Here is a 16196-nt window from a genome sequence, read left to right on the forward strand (position 1 = left end):
CTTCTGAAGAGCTGGGAACAAAAGCAGGGTACTGCTCCTCCCCCTGGACAAGACACCACAAAGAGGAAGGGAGACCACCTAAGCCACCCCTTCGGCCAGCTCCCTCGACACACCCATACTCTCACTCCATATAAGGAACCGGCTCACTCTGCCTTGGGGAGCAAGCAAGGGAACCAGTTACTGTTCTTGATCCCTCTGCTGCAGCAGGGACCCCAGCAAAGCCTGGCTGGAATTTCTTGTCTGGCCTCTGATCAGTTTCTATTGGTTGGGGAAGACCAAGAACTCTGGTTTGAACCAGGTTTCCATTGTTCCTTCCCAAAGTTTACTTCATTTGCCTTGTATTTTCAACTTTTCTCTCTCTCCTGTTCCACCTTGCTTCCAAATAATCTCAAGTCATCTTCTCCATCTCGAGAGAATTACGGGGAGGAAACTCAGGAGCAGGGCCCCTGTATGTTTGTCTTTATAGGACATTGACTCCGAATGCATAGGAGGCAATACGTATTTGCTGGGTTGAAGCCTTCACATTTCCACATATATTATCAATGTACCTGAAATTTATATCCTAATTAAAGACTCACCTTTGGCTAAGAATCTATTATCGGGGGAAGGCTTATGTCAAATTCGTTAATGAGGGTCATTCTGCTGTCAATTTTATTTGCTCATCTGAACTGAGGTTACCTTAGTTTTATGCCATCATTACTATTTGTCAATGAATAATAAGTAGCTTGAATTTCACAGCTATGTGAGATTGCATTTTCTCTAATAATTGTTACAATTGATATTTACACAAGTTTTTTATTCCTACAACAGTCCTGTACTAATTAACATTTTTTTTTTCATACTAATGGTTGTCATGAAGTCAAAGTTCCCAGGGTAACTCCTGGTAAGAATCATTTGCACTTGTATTTCCAATGTGCACTTGAACTTGGGAGCACTCAGGACAGGAAGCTCAGATCCCCTAGGACAGCGGAGGTATTTGTCAGGGGGGGAGAAAGCTACTCGAAGAGGTGAGTTTTGAATTGCAACTTAAAGTGGGGGAGACACCCAGAGTCACTGGCCTGACCCCCAGGAGGAGAAGCTCGGAGCCCTCCTGGAGAAATGGCACCATCACTCAGATGATGGCTGTTCTCATTGAATCCGTGACAGTGACTTTTCACAAACCTCTGATTGCTGGGCTGCTTCCACATGTCTGCTTCTGAGCGCCTTACAGACCTGTTCACAGCCTATTCCCTCATTTTGCAGAAAAGCTCCCCCACTTCTGCTCCCAGCCCTTCCGGGGTCTTTCTGATGTGTCTGTGACTCTGTGTGACAACCTGGTTACCAGATGTCCATCCAGGGCTGGATCCTCCCTCTGCCTGGGACTGACACCTGGGCCAGGGGTTGGGAGGGGGGTGGGGAAGGGCTCCTGGCTCAGGACACAGTTTCCCTCATCCCACCCTCTGCTGAGCTTGGGTCTGTGGAGGCTCCTATGGCCAATGACCACATCTCACTCTTCTTGTCATTTCAAGTCATCAGATTGTTGTTGTTTAGTTGCTAGGTCATGTCCGACTCTTTACAATCCCATGGACTATAGCCTGCCAGACTCCTCTGTCCATGGGGTTTCTCAGGCAAGAATACTGGAGTGAGTAGTCATTCCCTTCTCCAGGGGACCTTTCCACCCAGGGATTGAAGCCAGGTCTCCAGATTTTTTTTTTTTTTTTTTACCATCTGAGCCACATTCTTTTTTAGAGATTAGTTAAGAAGAGGGAGTTGGAATCTGAAATCTCCCTGAGGTTCTCACTTCCCTGTGGCTGGGAGCAAGATTAGGTCAAGTTGAGGCTGGAGCTCAAGGGTGGGAGCCTGGCCCCCTGGGGACCCCCATATGGGAGGTTGCACCATGGTGTAGTGGGCGCTGGGTCCTGCCTGTGTCTGATCTCACTAGACAAACCCCTTAACTGTCTCCAGGACTCATTTATTCATCTATAAAACCAGGTAGATGAAAATATCTTTCTCTCTGTTCTCTCCTCAGTCTTAAGAGGAATCACTGAGACAGTATCCGTGGACTTATTTTGCAAACAGAAATCAATTACACTAGGGCGAGGGTGAGGAATCCTCTTTGATCTGTCCTTTGATCTTGAACTCCAGCCCTGCACCTGCTCTGTGCATCAATCTGGGCGGTGGGTGGGGCCAGGCTCAGGGGTGGGGCTGGGTGCTGGGTGCTGGCTGCCCACCCCCCACTACCCCCACCCTGGAACCTGCTCAAGGCCACGAGTTTCTCAGGAGCACTCTGCCAGGTGCAGGGGCGCGGTGGCCCCGCCGTGGCCTGGCCTCTCGCCGCATTGAATCTATTCCAGCCATTCAATAGGGATAATGAGCAGTAAGAAATCCATCGGCCCCGCATGGACCCCGTAATCCTGACCCCATTTAGCAAATCTGATGATACTGAGCATATCAGACTCTTGGCTTTCTTTCCAGCAAACAGTCAAACATGATTAAACTCTCTCATTTCCATATTAATAGCACACCCGCCTGAAGAATACAGGAATGCACATTTCCAGAAAAACTCAGTTTTGGTTTAAAATTTTCCAGTGTTGCGATGAACAGCCAGCAACACACTGACCTGCAGAAATATCTCCTCCAGTCAAGGGCTCAGGGTTTCCCAGGTGGTGCTAGTGGTAACCTGCCTGCCAATGAAGGAGACACAGAAGACATGGATTCGATCCCTGGGTTGGGACCATCCCTTGTAGAAGGGAATGGCTACCCACTCCAGGATTCTTGCCTGCAGAATTCCATGGACAGAGGAGTCTGGTGGGTTACAGTCCATGGGGTTACAGAGTCAGACATGACCAAATGACTAACACAGTTACTTTCTAAGTCCCGGGTTCCCTAATCACTTCTTTCAGGCCAACAGCCAGTCTCACGGCCTTCCTCATGGAGATATGGCTGAACGAAAGAGCCTCTTGATGAAAGTGAAAGTGGAGAGTGAAAAAGTTGGCTTAAAACTCCACATTCCGAAAACTAAGATCATGGCATCCAGTCCCATCACTTCATGGTAAATAGATGGGGAAACATGGAAACAGTGAGACTATTTTGGGGGGCTCAAAAATCACTGCAGATGGTGACCTCAGCCATGAAATTAAAAGACACTTGCTCCTTGGAAGGAAAACTATGACCAACCTAGACAGCATATTAAAAAGCAGAGACATTACTTTGCCAACAAAGATCCATCTAGTCAAAGCTATGGTTTTTCCAGTAGTCATGTATGGGTGTGAGAGTTGGGCTATAAAGCAAACTGAGCACCGAAGAATTGATGCTTTAGAACTGTGGTGTTGGAGAAGCCTCTTGAGAGTCCCTGGGACTGCAAGGAGATCCAACCAGTCCATCCTAAAGGAAATCAGTCCTGAGTATTCATTGGGAAGCACTGATGCTAAAGCTGAAGCTCCAATACTTTGGCCACCTGATGTGAAGAACTGACTCACTGGAAAAGACCCTGATGCTGGGAAAGATTGAAGGCAGGAGGAGAAGGGGACAACAGATGATGAGATGATTGGATGGCATCACCAACTCAATGGACATGAGTTTGAGTAAGTTCCGGGAATTGGTGATGGACAGGGAAGCCTGGCGTGCTGCAGTCCATGGGGTCGCAAGGACTGAACTGAAAGCCCCATCCTCACCTCTTAGTATACTTCCCAGAGTGGGCATAGCAGTGGCCTCTGGAGGCAGGCAGGGCAGGGTCCGTGCCTTGGCTCTCTGGTGGACAAGCCATCTCATTTCAGGCAAGAAGCTTACCAAACACTATTTCCCCACCCACTGGAAGGGGAATCATAATATTATTTGCATTGATCTGCTTCATAAGGTTATCATGCAGAATTGTAAATAAATGATGTGTAAAGCACTTAGCTCGGTGCCTAGAATACAGTCAGTTCCCAATAAAAGTTGGCTACTGTTATTTTGTTTTTGTTGTCTTAAATAATGTATCACCACCATTCACTGTTCCTCTCAGCAGCCTCTCAACAGCAGTGAAGACAGAGCAGTTTCTAGCCATCAAGCTTCCCTCTTGGTCCCTCCTGCAGCCAGGGGACAAGGACAAGGGAAGTGAGGCAGACTCCTTCTGATGCTGCTCTCATGCTGTATTTCGGGGACGAGGAGATGCACTTTTTAGCCCTAAGTCCCCAATGACTCAGCGGTAAAGAATCTGCTTGCAATTCAGAAGACACAGGAGACACAAGTTCAATCCCTGGGTTGGAAAGATGCCCTGGAGGAGGAAATGGCAACCACTCCAGTGTTCTTGCCTGGAAAATCCCATGGACAGAGGAACCTGGCGGGCTACAGTCCATGCGGTCACAGAGATGGATATGACTGAACACACGCACACGCACACGCATGTACTGTCCTTTACCACATGGGCGAGTACTCAGCTTCTTAAACCTCTAAAATGCAGGGATTCCTCGGAAACCTGGCTTCAGGTTTCTTGTATTCCTGGGGATGGATTCAGTGAAAGATAGTCACAGAGCTTAGTTCTACTTCTGAACCCTGCCATCCGCAGTCCAGCTTTTCTGCTCAGATAATCCACGACTCTTGCTCTGTGAATCATTTGGGGCAGTGGTCCCCAACCTTTTTGACACCAGGGACTGGTTTCATGGAAGACAACTTTTCCATGGGCTAGGGGCGAGGGGATGGTTTCTGGATGATCCAAGTGCATTACCTTTCTTGTCCACTCCACTTCTCTTATTATTACATCCGCTCCACCTCAGATCATCAAGCACTAGATCCCAAAGGTTGAGGATCCCTGATTTGGGAATTTTCTTACAGAACACAAAGCCACGAGAAATGTCCCTCTTTGGTTTGGGATTGGGAGTAAAAAGGATGAAGGGAGGGAGGATTAAGAGGATCCCTCTCTCCTCTCTGCTGTTGTGCTGACTTTGTCCACATGAATTTCTAGATCTGTGATCCAGGGCATGCCTGCCTGAGCCCACCCCAGTGAGGCCATAGGGATCCTCCCAGTCGTGACCACAGAGCGAGTCCCACTGTTGTTGTTGAGTTGCTAAGTCAAGTCTAACTCTTTTTGACCCCATGAACTGCAGCATGCCAGGCTCCCCTGACCTCCACTATCTCCTAGAGTTCACTCAAATTCATGTCCACTGACGATAACTAGCCATCTCATCCTCTGCTGCCCTCTTCTCCTCTTGCCTTCAAATCTTTCCCAATATCAAGCTCTTTTCTAGTGAGTTGGCTCTTTGCATAAAGTGGCCAAAGTACTGGAGCTTCAGCATCAGTCCTTCCAAAGAATATTCTGGGTTGATTTCCTTTAGGATGGACTGGTTTGATCTTCTTGCAGTCCAGGGGACTCTTACGGAGCACCATAATTTGAAAGCATGAAATCTTCAGCCCTCAGCCTTCATTATGATCCAACTCTCATATCCGTACGTGACTACTGGAAGAACAATAGCTTTGACTATACTGACCTTTGTTGGCAAAGTGATGTCTCTGCTTTTTAATACGCTGTCTAGGTTTGTCATAGCTTTGACTAGTCCTGTATTGCTTTCCAGTTTCAACCCTGCCACAGGCTCATGGCTCCCTGTGACTCTGAATGTTTGCCTGGGAAACACCAAAAAGAGTGAACTGAGTTTATAAAGCTGTGTGTTTAAGAATAAATTTCAAGATGCTATTTTTCCAGCAGCCTATGAATCACTTCAACTCATTTGCAAACTCAACTGTCTGCCAGAGGAAATTCATTTTTGATGACCGTGGAGAGAATGAAAGGCGTCATATATGGGGCTTTCCCCTCCTATGGTTATGAGCTGTCCTGCCTGGAGGGGTAAGAATGGGCAGCCATATAACTTAAAGGTGCCAACTCCCATGAAATAAAAATGTATCTTGAGCATAAGACAGTGGACACAGCCTCTGGTTTTCAGAACTCTAAGGCATTTTATCAGACAACCTTATTCTGATCTTTCACCAGCAGTAGGAAGATGAATATTATAATTTTAAAAAAAGATTTGATAGAGTTGCCCTGTGCCTTGATTGACCAAAGAACCATTTGTCTCACCACCTGGTAATAAAAAGAATGTCTGGAAGATATTTCCTCTGGATCAATGCCAAGTGAGGGAGTAGACGCTGATATGGAAGGTAGTTGGTGAGTCCTTGACAGGTGGAGAGATTCATGTCAACAGCAAATGAGATTTGGGTCTCAGATGCACTGTTTTTATTTTATGGGAGTTTGCTGCCTTTTTGTGTCTCTGGGATTGTTTGCTGAATTGTGCCTCCTCAGCTCTCTCTGCTCAGTCTGCTGTGTTTTTTTTTTATACCCTGATTTGGAACAGGGAAGCTGGGTCCAGCTAATGATGATGAAAGATATGTGGAAAAGGCAATCAGGCACGAAGCCAGGATTTAGGTAGTCCATTCTCGTGGATCAGCCCTGTGCAGCGACTTCCTCACCTCTTAGGGGAGCCTCCCAGACTGTGCCTGGGAATCATCTCGTGAAGGGCAGCACGTCACGTCAGGGAACTGCGGACAGCTGCAAGATGAACTGCAGCAGGACTGAGATACTGCCAGAACGCTCCTGTTCATTTGCTGCAATGATTGGACAAATGGTGCCGCCTTCCTTTTTCTAGCATGTTTTCTTTTAGCAATTCCAGATAGGGCTGTGTTTCTAAAAATTAATCCTGTTTGGGCCACCAGAGATCAAGCCTATCAAACTCACTTTAGCGAGTGATCAGTGTATAAAGCCTACTTGAGACGAGAGTGTTGGAACTGTGCTGAGAGGTGGGATTTAAACATGGGCCCAGAAGGGCTTCCCAGATGGCATTGCTGGTAAAGAATCCACCTGCCAATGCAGGAGATGCAAGAGATCCGGGTTCAATCTCTGGGTTGGGAAGATCCCCTGGAGGAAGAAATGGCAACCCCCTCCAGTTTTTTTGCCTGGAGAATCCCATGGATAGAGAAGCCTGGCGGGCTACAGTCCATGGAGTTACAAAGAGTTGGAAACAACTGTGCAAATGAGTCAGAAGGGAAGCAAGGTATTAAGTGTGAGCTCAAAAACAGGTCCCAGTCTATGCTAAATAGAAGGCAGTTGCTTCCAGCTTCCCTCCTGGCCCCAAAAAACATCTTGGCTGAGGATGATCGAGTTCCAAACAGACGAGAGGGTAGAAAGCAATTCCAGTTGGAGTTTGAATTAACGCCAGCCTGCATGCCTCACTGTTCTGCAGTGTGAACCACGTTTAAGTGTGAACAATGAGAAGGCAGATCCTATGTTTGGTGCCCAAGGATCAGTTACAAATTATCTTATTGGATTTTAGATTTTTTTTTTTACTCCCTGGGCCATCAGCCTTCCTGCATTGCAGACCCAGAGCAGAGAGCACTTTGGGAGGGGGAGGGGAGGCCCTGGATCTTCCCGGGGAGGCAGAAGCGTCCTGCAAGCTTGGCGGTTGGAGGCTGATGTCCATCCGTGGCTTGACATCATTGAAAGCTCTGTCCTTGGCAGCAGTACGAGGGTGCAGCGGGACACTAGGCGTGTGTGCCTGTGTGCACTGCCTGATGTAGTGTGTGTGTGTAGACACCTATGACACAGGGCTTGGCACACACAAAATGCTGGTGGTCTCCGATGCTGTTCTGGAGGATGGGCACTGTCTTTCTCTCATCTTTGAACATCCCAGTGGCTAACACAGTGCTTTCCCTGAATGAGTCACAGAGATGAAACCAACATGTAAGAAAGAAGCCAAGGGACTTCCCTGGTGGTCCGGTGGTTAGATTTTACCCTCCACTGCAGGGGGTGCAGGTTCAATCCCTGGTTGGGGAGCTAAGGTCCCACATGCCTGGTAACAAAAAAGTCAAAACATGAAACTGAAGTAATACTGTAACAAACTCAGTAAAGACTGAAAATGGTCCACATTAAAAAAAAAAAAATTCTTAAAAAAAAAAGGAGAGAAGGATGCTCAAAGTTATAGCCCTGAGTTCACTTTTTGGCAAAATACAACCCCTGTGCCACCCTCAAATCCGTACATGACTACTTGAAAAACCATAGCTTTGACTAGATGGACCTTTGCTGGCAAAGTGATATCTCTGCTTTTTAATACGCTGTCTAGGTTTGTCACAGCTTTTCTTCCAAAGAGCAAGAGTCTTTTAATTTCAATTATTTAACTCAGTTATTAACAATGGCTCTTCCCACATGTCAATATGCAACCCCAGAAAAAAACAAACAAACATCCCAGTCTTAGCTCTCTCTCCCCTAGTCCAGGGGAAAGTCTTTGGGATTCAAGAAGAAGATGTTCAAGAAAGAGGCCCCTGATGCAGCTGGTGCTAGAGACCTGGGTCAAGCTGAGTCATGAGGAATGTCAAGTTGATGCTCAGAAAGGCCCGCCTCTTTCTACTCAGCAGCTTCATGGTGACTATGGCTCATATGTCAACGTCTCAAGTCCTGCTCTGGGGGTGAGGACACAGACAGGCTGTTCACAGGCAGACACATGGTCGACCTTTGCCAGTGGTCTGGGGTCCTGGTCACAGGAGAGGAGTCTTGGGGGAGATCCTAAACTTCTCTTCCATCATCGTTTTGTTTGAATTCAGTCTCCTTCTCACTGGTTTGCCCCCAAGCGACAGTGACAAATGCCAACTCTCTCCCAAGAGGAAGGGAGCCACATTTCAGTGTTTCAGATGAAACTTAGTTTGCATTTGCATCAGGAGGGAGAATGACATATCCAGGGACACCTGCTCCAAGATATTCATAAGACTGTTGATGGTAGGTTTTTCTTTCTTTCTTTTTTTTTTTTTAAGGAAATATTCCTGCTTCAATTTTTATCCTGCCCACATCCAAACAGCAATGATGAACACACTGGAGTTAACTGTCACCATATTAGCGTGGAATCATTTATCATGTTATCGGTAAGCATCCCCCTGACACTGTGGGAATGGTACGTTCCATCCTGATTAAGACAAGCACAGAGGTGGGGGTGGGGTGAGCAAGAAGATGACCATTTGTGGCCTGGAAAAGAGGAGCACCCCAGAAATAAGATTGTAGGAAGAGGTTACGTGTCGGCATTTTGCTGAGTTTTTCTTTTTCTCCCCTAAAGAGAATACTTACATCCATGGTATTTCTGCCTCAAGATGCATTTAATTTCTGGCTAATTGAGTCAGATTACAAATCAAATCTGTTTAATGTAAACAGAAACCCAGTTAGGCTTCAACCTTCCACCTGAGTCACTCTGCTAATTAAATTCCTGATTTATCAGCTTCTCTCTCTCTCTCTCAGTCTCTCTCTCGTTCTTTCTCTCATTTCAGATTGCCTGTGGTCAGTTCACCCTCATGATTTCCTAAGACGGAAGCGAGTGGATGGATAGTACCCCAACATCTGGCAGCCCTTGATGCTCCAGTTTGGGGGATCAATTCACTCTCCTAACTTGATCAGCATCATGGCCAACACAGCCCCACCCAGTGAGAAATGCTTCAGCACATGATAAACTCCTTGTCGTATTTTGCAATGTGAGTTTACTGTTGAAATACCCTCTCTAGATTATGAAGGGTTGATTCTAACATTAAAAAGACCCTGTGAGTTGGGTAAAACTGGTGCTATTATGATTATTACTGGAGGTCAGAGAGACTAAAGGAGCCTGTTCAGTGTCACAAAGCTAGTAAGTGGGAAAGCCACGAATATGGATATGATGGTCTTTTCCTTCAAGGTGTCATGGTGTGGGACTTTTTCTTTTTAACGACATCACTAAAAAGATCAAATCTCACTAGCACTAATTGTGAATCTTAAGAGAATCTGATGTTATAGGTAATAATCTGAACCTAAATAATGGATGGAGAGAGCATCTGAATGGCTGGTGGAGTCATCTTGGGTTTCATGGCTTTCTGCCGAGTCCATCTTGCTTCCGGTGTCTCACCACAGTGGACAGCTGAGGGCACTGTGTATGTTCCTCAGTATTTCTCTGGAGGCCCAATTGAAATGCAGATGTTTTTACTGGGGTCCTGGGAAGGGGACCTAACCAAAACACACCTATTGGCTACCACTGTAGATGGAGCAAGACCGAGAGACCATAGGGAAGGCAGGACTCGGTGGGGATGGAGAGGTTTGAAGAGAGACCCTGTTCACCAGGTTCTAACGCAGGAAGTCTTGGTTAGACTGAGGGTTGCCCAGTGCAATATCCCAACAGCCCAGCCTTGACCTGGGGAGGGGACCAAGGACAATCGTCATCAAAATCACCCCTCCTGCCCAACAATTTTTTCTTGAACTGGCAGGATTTTTGTGGGGTCTCATTTCTTTTTAAGGACAAATTCTCATCAATTTCAGGAACAGAAGTTCAGGATAACAGTATTTTTTGTTCAATGTATATCTCACTTTCCAGTGACTGACATGTCCTCTTCTAACACTAATTAGAAACCAAACTGAACGAAATACTTGACTTTGACATATTGTAGTTATTTTAAAAGACTTTTCAACCCCAGCACCCAAAACACAAAACCAGTCATCCAAAAGGCTATTAGCATGGCCCTCCCATCACCTTGTGGGCACAAGGAAAGGCTAAATGAATCAAAATTGTAATTGTGCTGCAAATCAATTACTATTTAGGATTATTCCTACTGAACCTGGGGAAGCCCTAATGGCTCAAGAGGCAAAGAATCTGCCTGCCAATGCAGGAGATGTAAGAAATTCGGGTTTGATCCCTGGGTCGGGAAGATACCCTGGAGGAGGACATGGCAACCTGCTCCAGTATTCTTGCCTGGAGAATCCCAGAGGATAGAGAAGTCTGGTAGGCTACAGTCCACGGGGTCACAAAGAGATGGACACGACTGAGCATGCATACAACAATGCAACTACTGAACTTGACCACTATTCTACATATCCACTATTCATATCCACTAAACTACAATCTTAACTGTTTTTATTTTTTTGCAAAAATAAGCCCTGGCTTATAAGATACTCTCTCATACATGCTTGTGTGTATGCGCACACACACATCCTGGGCTATTAGCCGAAAGGCGATCATCTCCCTCATTTTCTCAAATAGCGTATATCATTCACATGGAGCCAAAGCATAATTTGAATGAAATAGAATGCAATTTTCCTTAGCTTCAAATGAGTTGTAGTGGGAGATAATAATGCTTTCTGTTTTTTCTTATCCGAAAAAGATCAGCATTTAGATCTTTAAGAAAGTCTCCTGAAGTGTTTCAGATTTAAATGCATTGTCTTTAATGCAGTTTCTAAATCTTAACTACCTCTGATTCTTTTAACTGCTCAGAAAGACATACCAAGATGTTCACATCTCCTGATCTAACTGAAATCAAGCCCACAGGCATCAGTAAAAGTCAGGATGCTGCCTGACCTTCTGGAAAGTCTCCCTGGGCCTACAGTTCTCCATGCTGGAATTGCATCCCTCCAAACTAAAATTTTTAAAAATTAAAATTTCAATCGAATCAAGTATCTTTTGAGAGAGATCAGGAGAGGGAACACTTGGGTCCAAGTTTTAGGTAAACCATCCTTTATGAGTAGATATAATTTTACAGTGGACTGGAATAGTGTCTTACTTGCTCCTGTGATCTAGTTTGGGCTTCCCGGGTGGCTCAGATGGTAAGGAATCCACCTGCAATGCAGGAGACCTGGGTTTGATCCCTGGGTTGGGAAGATCCCCAAGAAAGAAATGGCTAGAAAACTCAAAAAGCATTGGAGAAGAATAAGCAGAGACATTCTAAATTAAGTTGCATAAATTATTTTTCACACTTTCTACTTGAGTGTCTATGTCTGTATTTCATTGTCTTTCATATTATTTATAGAGGTGCAAACAACTGTTTGATATCTCAAGTGTTTTCAGAGACAGCTGGATGGTTCAAAATTTCAGTTCCTGTTTTCTTAACCAAGTAGTGTTGCATTCTATACCTCTCGATTTCCTCATCTCATAGATTTTGGTCAGTTCTCCAGTTCCTATTTCATTCGTGCTCATAAATCTATAATTTTTGGCTTTTTCCTCATTGGGAAAGTTACTCATGTCTTACCTGTACTAATAAACTACAGAATGTCTGTTCTGAGCCTGGTATTTCTTCAGACTGCTGATTTGTCTAACAGCAAAAAATGACATCACAGATACTTCTTTAGCAAATGAGAATGATCCTCTCTAAGATTACAGGTTCAGTGGGGCCTAAGGCTCAGAATAATCTCTTTTATTAGAAGTTTTAGGTTTCTTTAGATAAAATTAAAGTGTCATTAGGCAGAAGTGTTTAGCTCTAAGGCCATAGGAAACAATTTGTTATCTCTTGTCTTCTTTTGAATGCTTTTGCTTCTGCAATGCCTCTCTGACCCCAGTGGCTTAGTCAAACGTATGTTGGCAGCCATCTGCACCGCGGCCCCAAATGTGAGCCTCAAGGGGAAGAAAGCCACATTTAGAAGATAACTCATCTAGACTTTACATGTTTCAGAGCTGCTGAATCACAAACCTCTGGGGATGGGGTGTGGAAAGGGGAAGAGGCCAGGGATTGGTAGTTTACACAAAATTTCCTGATGCATTTTTTTATTTTCAAGATACACTCATTTTATTAATTCTTCGTTTAACTTGTGCAAAGATGTATTCATGAATTCTTTTGTATACCTGCTTCCCAGTTCAGGAAGATCCCCTGGAGAAGGGAATGGCTACCCACTCCAGTATTCTTGCTTGGTTAATCCCATAGACAGAGGAGCCTGGCAGGCTACAGTCCACGTGGTCGCAGAGTCGGACATGACTGAGTGACTAACATGCCTCATAGTTTTTTAGACTTTATTGAGTTTTTACAGTATTGCTTTCATTTTATGTTTTGGTTTTTTGGCTTCGAGGCATGTTGGATCTTATCTCCTGGACCAGGGATGGAAGCAGCATCCCATGCACTGGAAGGCGAAATTTTAAACGGTGGACCACCAGAGAAGTACCTCCAGGTACATTGCTAATGAAAGTCTGCAGAAGGCTACGCTGCTGCTTAGAGGACCACACCTTGAGAGTCAGTGGACTGATGGATGGTGTTACGTTTTCTGAGGAAACTGCAAATGCAGATGAAGGATTTACCGACATTTTTTGTCTATGTCAACCAAAATGGAATGATAAGGAAAGCTATCTTCAGATGATATATTTTGTGTTGTTGAAACTGGTCTCTATTGGAAACAAATGTCTTCAAAGACCTACATCTTGAGGGAAGAAACTGGAGCCCTAGAATATAAGAATGCTATGATGTCTGTACTGTGAATTTAGATACAAATGCCAGGGGAGATTAAACTGTGCCAGTATTTTAATAAGGGTTGCTGTTGTTTTTGTCACTTCTCGGATTAGAAATTTTATATGTAGTCCATTGAACCCTATTTTTGCCTTGAGTCCTCTGGCTTTTATCATGTGATTTTGCAGAAAATGAAGATTTTCAGGAATACAAATATGGCAATTAGATACGGTAGATAATAAAATAATTAAAACTAATAAAGTGATAATACAGAGTAGTATTAGAATACAGCCTCATTAGATCTATTAGTACAGAAAAAAATTCTTACCAAATCTAGTGATAATGACCCAAAAGTAGAAGATGGAGAAGAAATGGCAGATGTAGGTGGAATTAATGAAATGGAGGTGGTGTGAGTTGGATGAACACTTCTTGCAAGACTGAGTTAAACGTTTTCCCTGAATTCATCAAAACATCATCGCCAGCCGCTAAGCTAGACATGTCTTCAGTGCCGAAACTTGAGAGATTAAGTTTGGGGACAGAATACCTTCAGCCCTTGGCCTCTCCTTAAATTAAACAAGCCTGCTTTCCTTGACCATGCTTTGAACATCATTCATCTCTCCAAATGTTTTCCTCTGGGGCTCTCTGATCAACCCTTGTCTTGACAACCATTCACCATCTGTTCACAGGAGACACCTGTTTGTTCTCCATGAAAATGGCTCAGAGGGAGGCACTCCTGGGAGACTAGGAGGAGAAAGCCAAGGATCAGCAGCTCTTGTGGCAGATGAGAAGAGAGTCCACAGGAAAAGGGTCCCTGGAGGAGTACCAAGATTGACAGTCTTGTCCCCTGGGTCCTCACATAGCCACGCATCTCCCTTCATGAATGAATGAAGCAAAGATGTGCCCCCTAAGGTTAAAGTTAGAGGAGGAGAAAGAGATGGTTGTCATCACTCATCTGTGGGCCTGAATACCAGCTTTTCTAGGTTCTCCCGCCTATCACACAGGAATGGGGGCAGGGGCAGGTTTACAGGAAGCCAGTCTCTGAGGGTCACTAGCCCGCCAGCAGTTTACACTGTCATCCACGCGGAGCTCTATGGAGGATTTATTCTTGGACCAAGATGTAAGACTATGCTAATATTTTAATCCTATGTAAGCTTTCAGCAGCTGATTTGGCTAAATCAGACAATGTGGAAAACGAGTGCAAACTTGCTGAAAATGCGTTTCTCAAAGGAGCGAAGGTGGAGGAATTAAAGATAGAAATCTGGTGAGCCGCTGTCTGTAAAGTTGTTAGAACAGAACTGACTAGTTCAATTGACCAGAAATCACAGTTCTAAATGATGAAGTGAGGCTCTTTGTGCAAATCTGACCCCACCCCTCACCTCCAACAATGGCTTTTATTAAAAAGCCCGCAGTCCTGGGCTGGTGGAGAGGTTCTCCTAAGTGGAGAGAAGGAGCAGAGGGAGTTCTGACTTCAAGTGTTCACTGTAAGTATCCCGGTCCCCATGGTGATGACAGCCAATAGGTCATTAGTGAAGTCGCTCAGTCGTGTCGACTCTTTGTGACCCCATGGACTATCGCCTACCAGGGTCCTCTGTCCATGGAATTTTCCAGGCAAGAATACTGGAGTGGCTTGCCATATTAGATGAATGTAAACTGTGGGATGCCCTTTCTTAGTGGCTCAGTGGCAAAAAAAAACTCCACCTGTCTTGGTCAGGAAGATCCTCTGGAGGAGAAAGTGGCAACCCACCCCAGTAGCCTTGCCTGGAGAATCCCGCGGACAGAGGAGCCTGGCAGGCTACAGTCTATTGGGTAGCAAAGAGTCAGACACGACTTAGTGATTGAGCACGCACACATGTGGGACAACTATCTGAATTCACAGCTGACCTTGAGAAATGCAAGGTTATGTGAGTTACAAATACAGCTCCCTATCTGCTGTCATCGTAATCATTAGCTATCAGAGTAACCAAGGTCAGGCCACTTAGTTTAGTTGGCTTGATGTAATGGCTTCTTACAAATCATGGTTTGAATTCTTATGTGAAAATTACTGATAAATAGAGAATTCTGCCTCACGGTGCTGGTAAATGGTACTCTGTTAGTTCTTCTAGAAATTCCTGATAGTGAATGTTTTCACACAGGACGCTTGAAGAAAAAAGTAAGCTAAGTTGTCCTTATTGACCAATTGCTTCATAATCAGCAAATGTCCCACTTCAGAATCAGCACGTAGTCTTAGAAGGGGCTCTGACCCGTGGGCTGAGTTCCACCCCACAAACCCAAGATCCTCTGATGCCGACACTCTCTGTGAGCTTTTCATGCGATTTAGCCTGAGCTGCTTTGAGTCAAGACTATTGGTCTAGGGATTTCAAGGCAATAGGAAGGCTCATTGATTATTTTCTTTTAAATTATGCCACGTATGTTAGAAGTCACTAGGTAATAAGTTCTGTGAAAATCTCATTTGCCAGAGGAGAGGCAGCCACTTAAATCTTGTGTTTCAGTCAGGGAACAGAATAGCGGCAGGTAACCGGGAAGCATCTAGAAACCATTATTTACTGTGTTTTATGTTCACTGACAAACGATTCTCTATCTGAGCCATCCTACTTCTAAAATGGAAGTCAAGTCTGCTTCCTGTTCATGCTGGGATAGGATGGGGGTGGATCAGTGCCTCAGCGGAGATATCTGAGCTCCTTGCATGTTGTCATGTATTTTTGTTACATTGGTGTTATAATTAATATATTTATGCAAATTTTAAATAAATTTTAAGTTTACATAAGTTTTGAAGTATTAATACAAATGAAAAGTAGATTTTACTGTAGTAAATATTTATAACAAATTTATCATTAAATTGAAGTATAGTTGATTTATAATGTTGTGTTAGTTTCAAGTACACAACAGTGATTTAGTTATACATACATAAATACCTTTTTATTTTTCCCAGATTCTTTTCATTTTAACCATTTTAAAGTGTATAGTCCAGTAGTATGAAGTACAGCCATGGCAGCTAGGCAACCACCACTACCAAATCTGTCTCCAGAACTTTCCCATCTTCCCCAACTAAA

General features: G+C 44.5%; 1 long non-coding RNA gene across 1 annotated transcript; it reads left to right on the top strand.

Moving 5' to 3' along the window:
* Window positions 1–5590: 5590 nt before the first annotated feature.
* Window positions 5591–9368, top strand: LOC122425337. The gene is made up of 3 exons (XR_006264818.1): window positions 5591–5797; window positions 8749–8856; window positions 9253–9368. It is a non-coding gene; the product is annotated as an uncharacterized LOC122425337 (long non-coding RNA).
* The last annotated feature ends 6828 nt before the right edge of the window (window positions 9369–16196 follow it).

Source organism: Cervus canadensis, chromosome 23, assembly GCF_019320065.1.
Source record: "Cervus canadensis isolate Bull #8, Minnesota chromosome 23, ASM1932006v1, whole genome shotgun sequence".
NCBI lineage: Eukaryota > Metazoa > Chordata > Mammalia > Artiodactyla > Cervidae > Cervus > Cervus canadensis.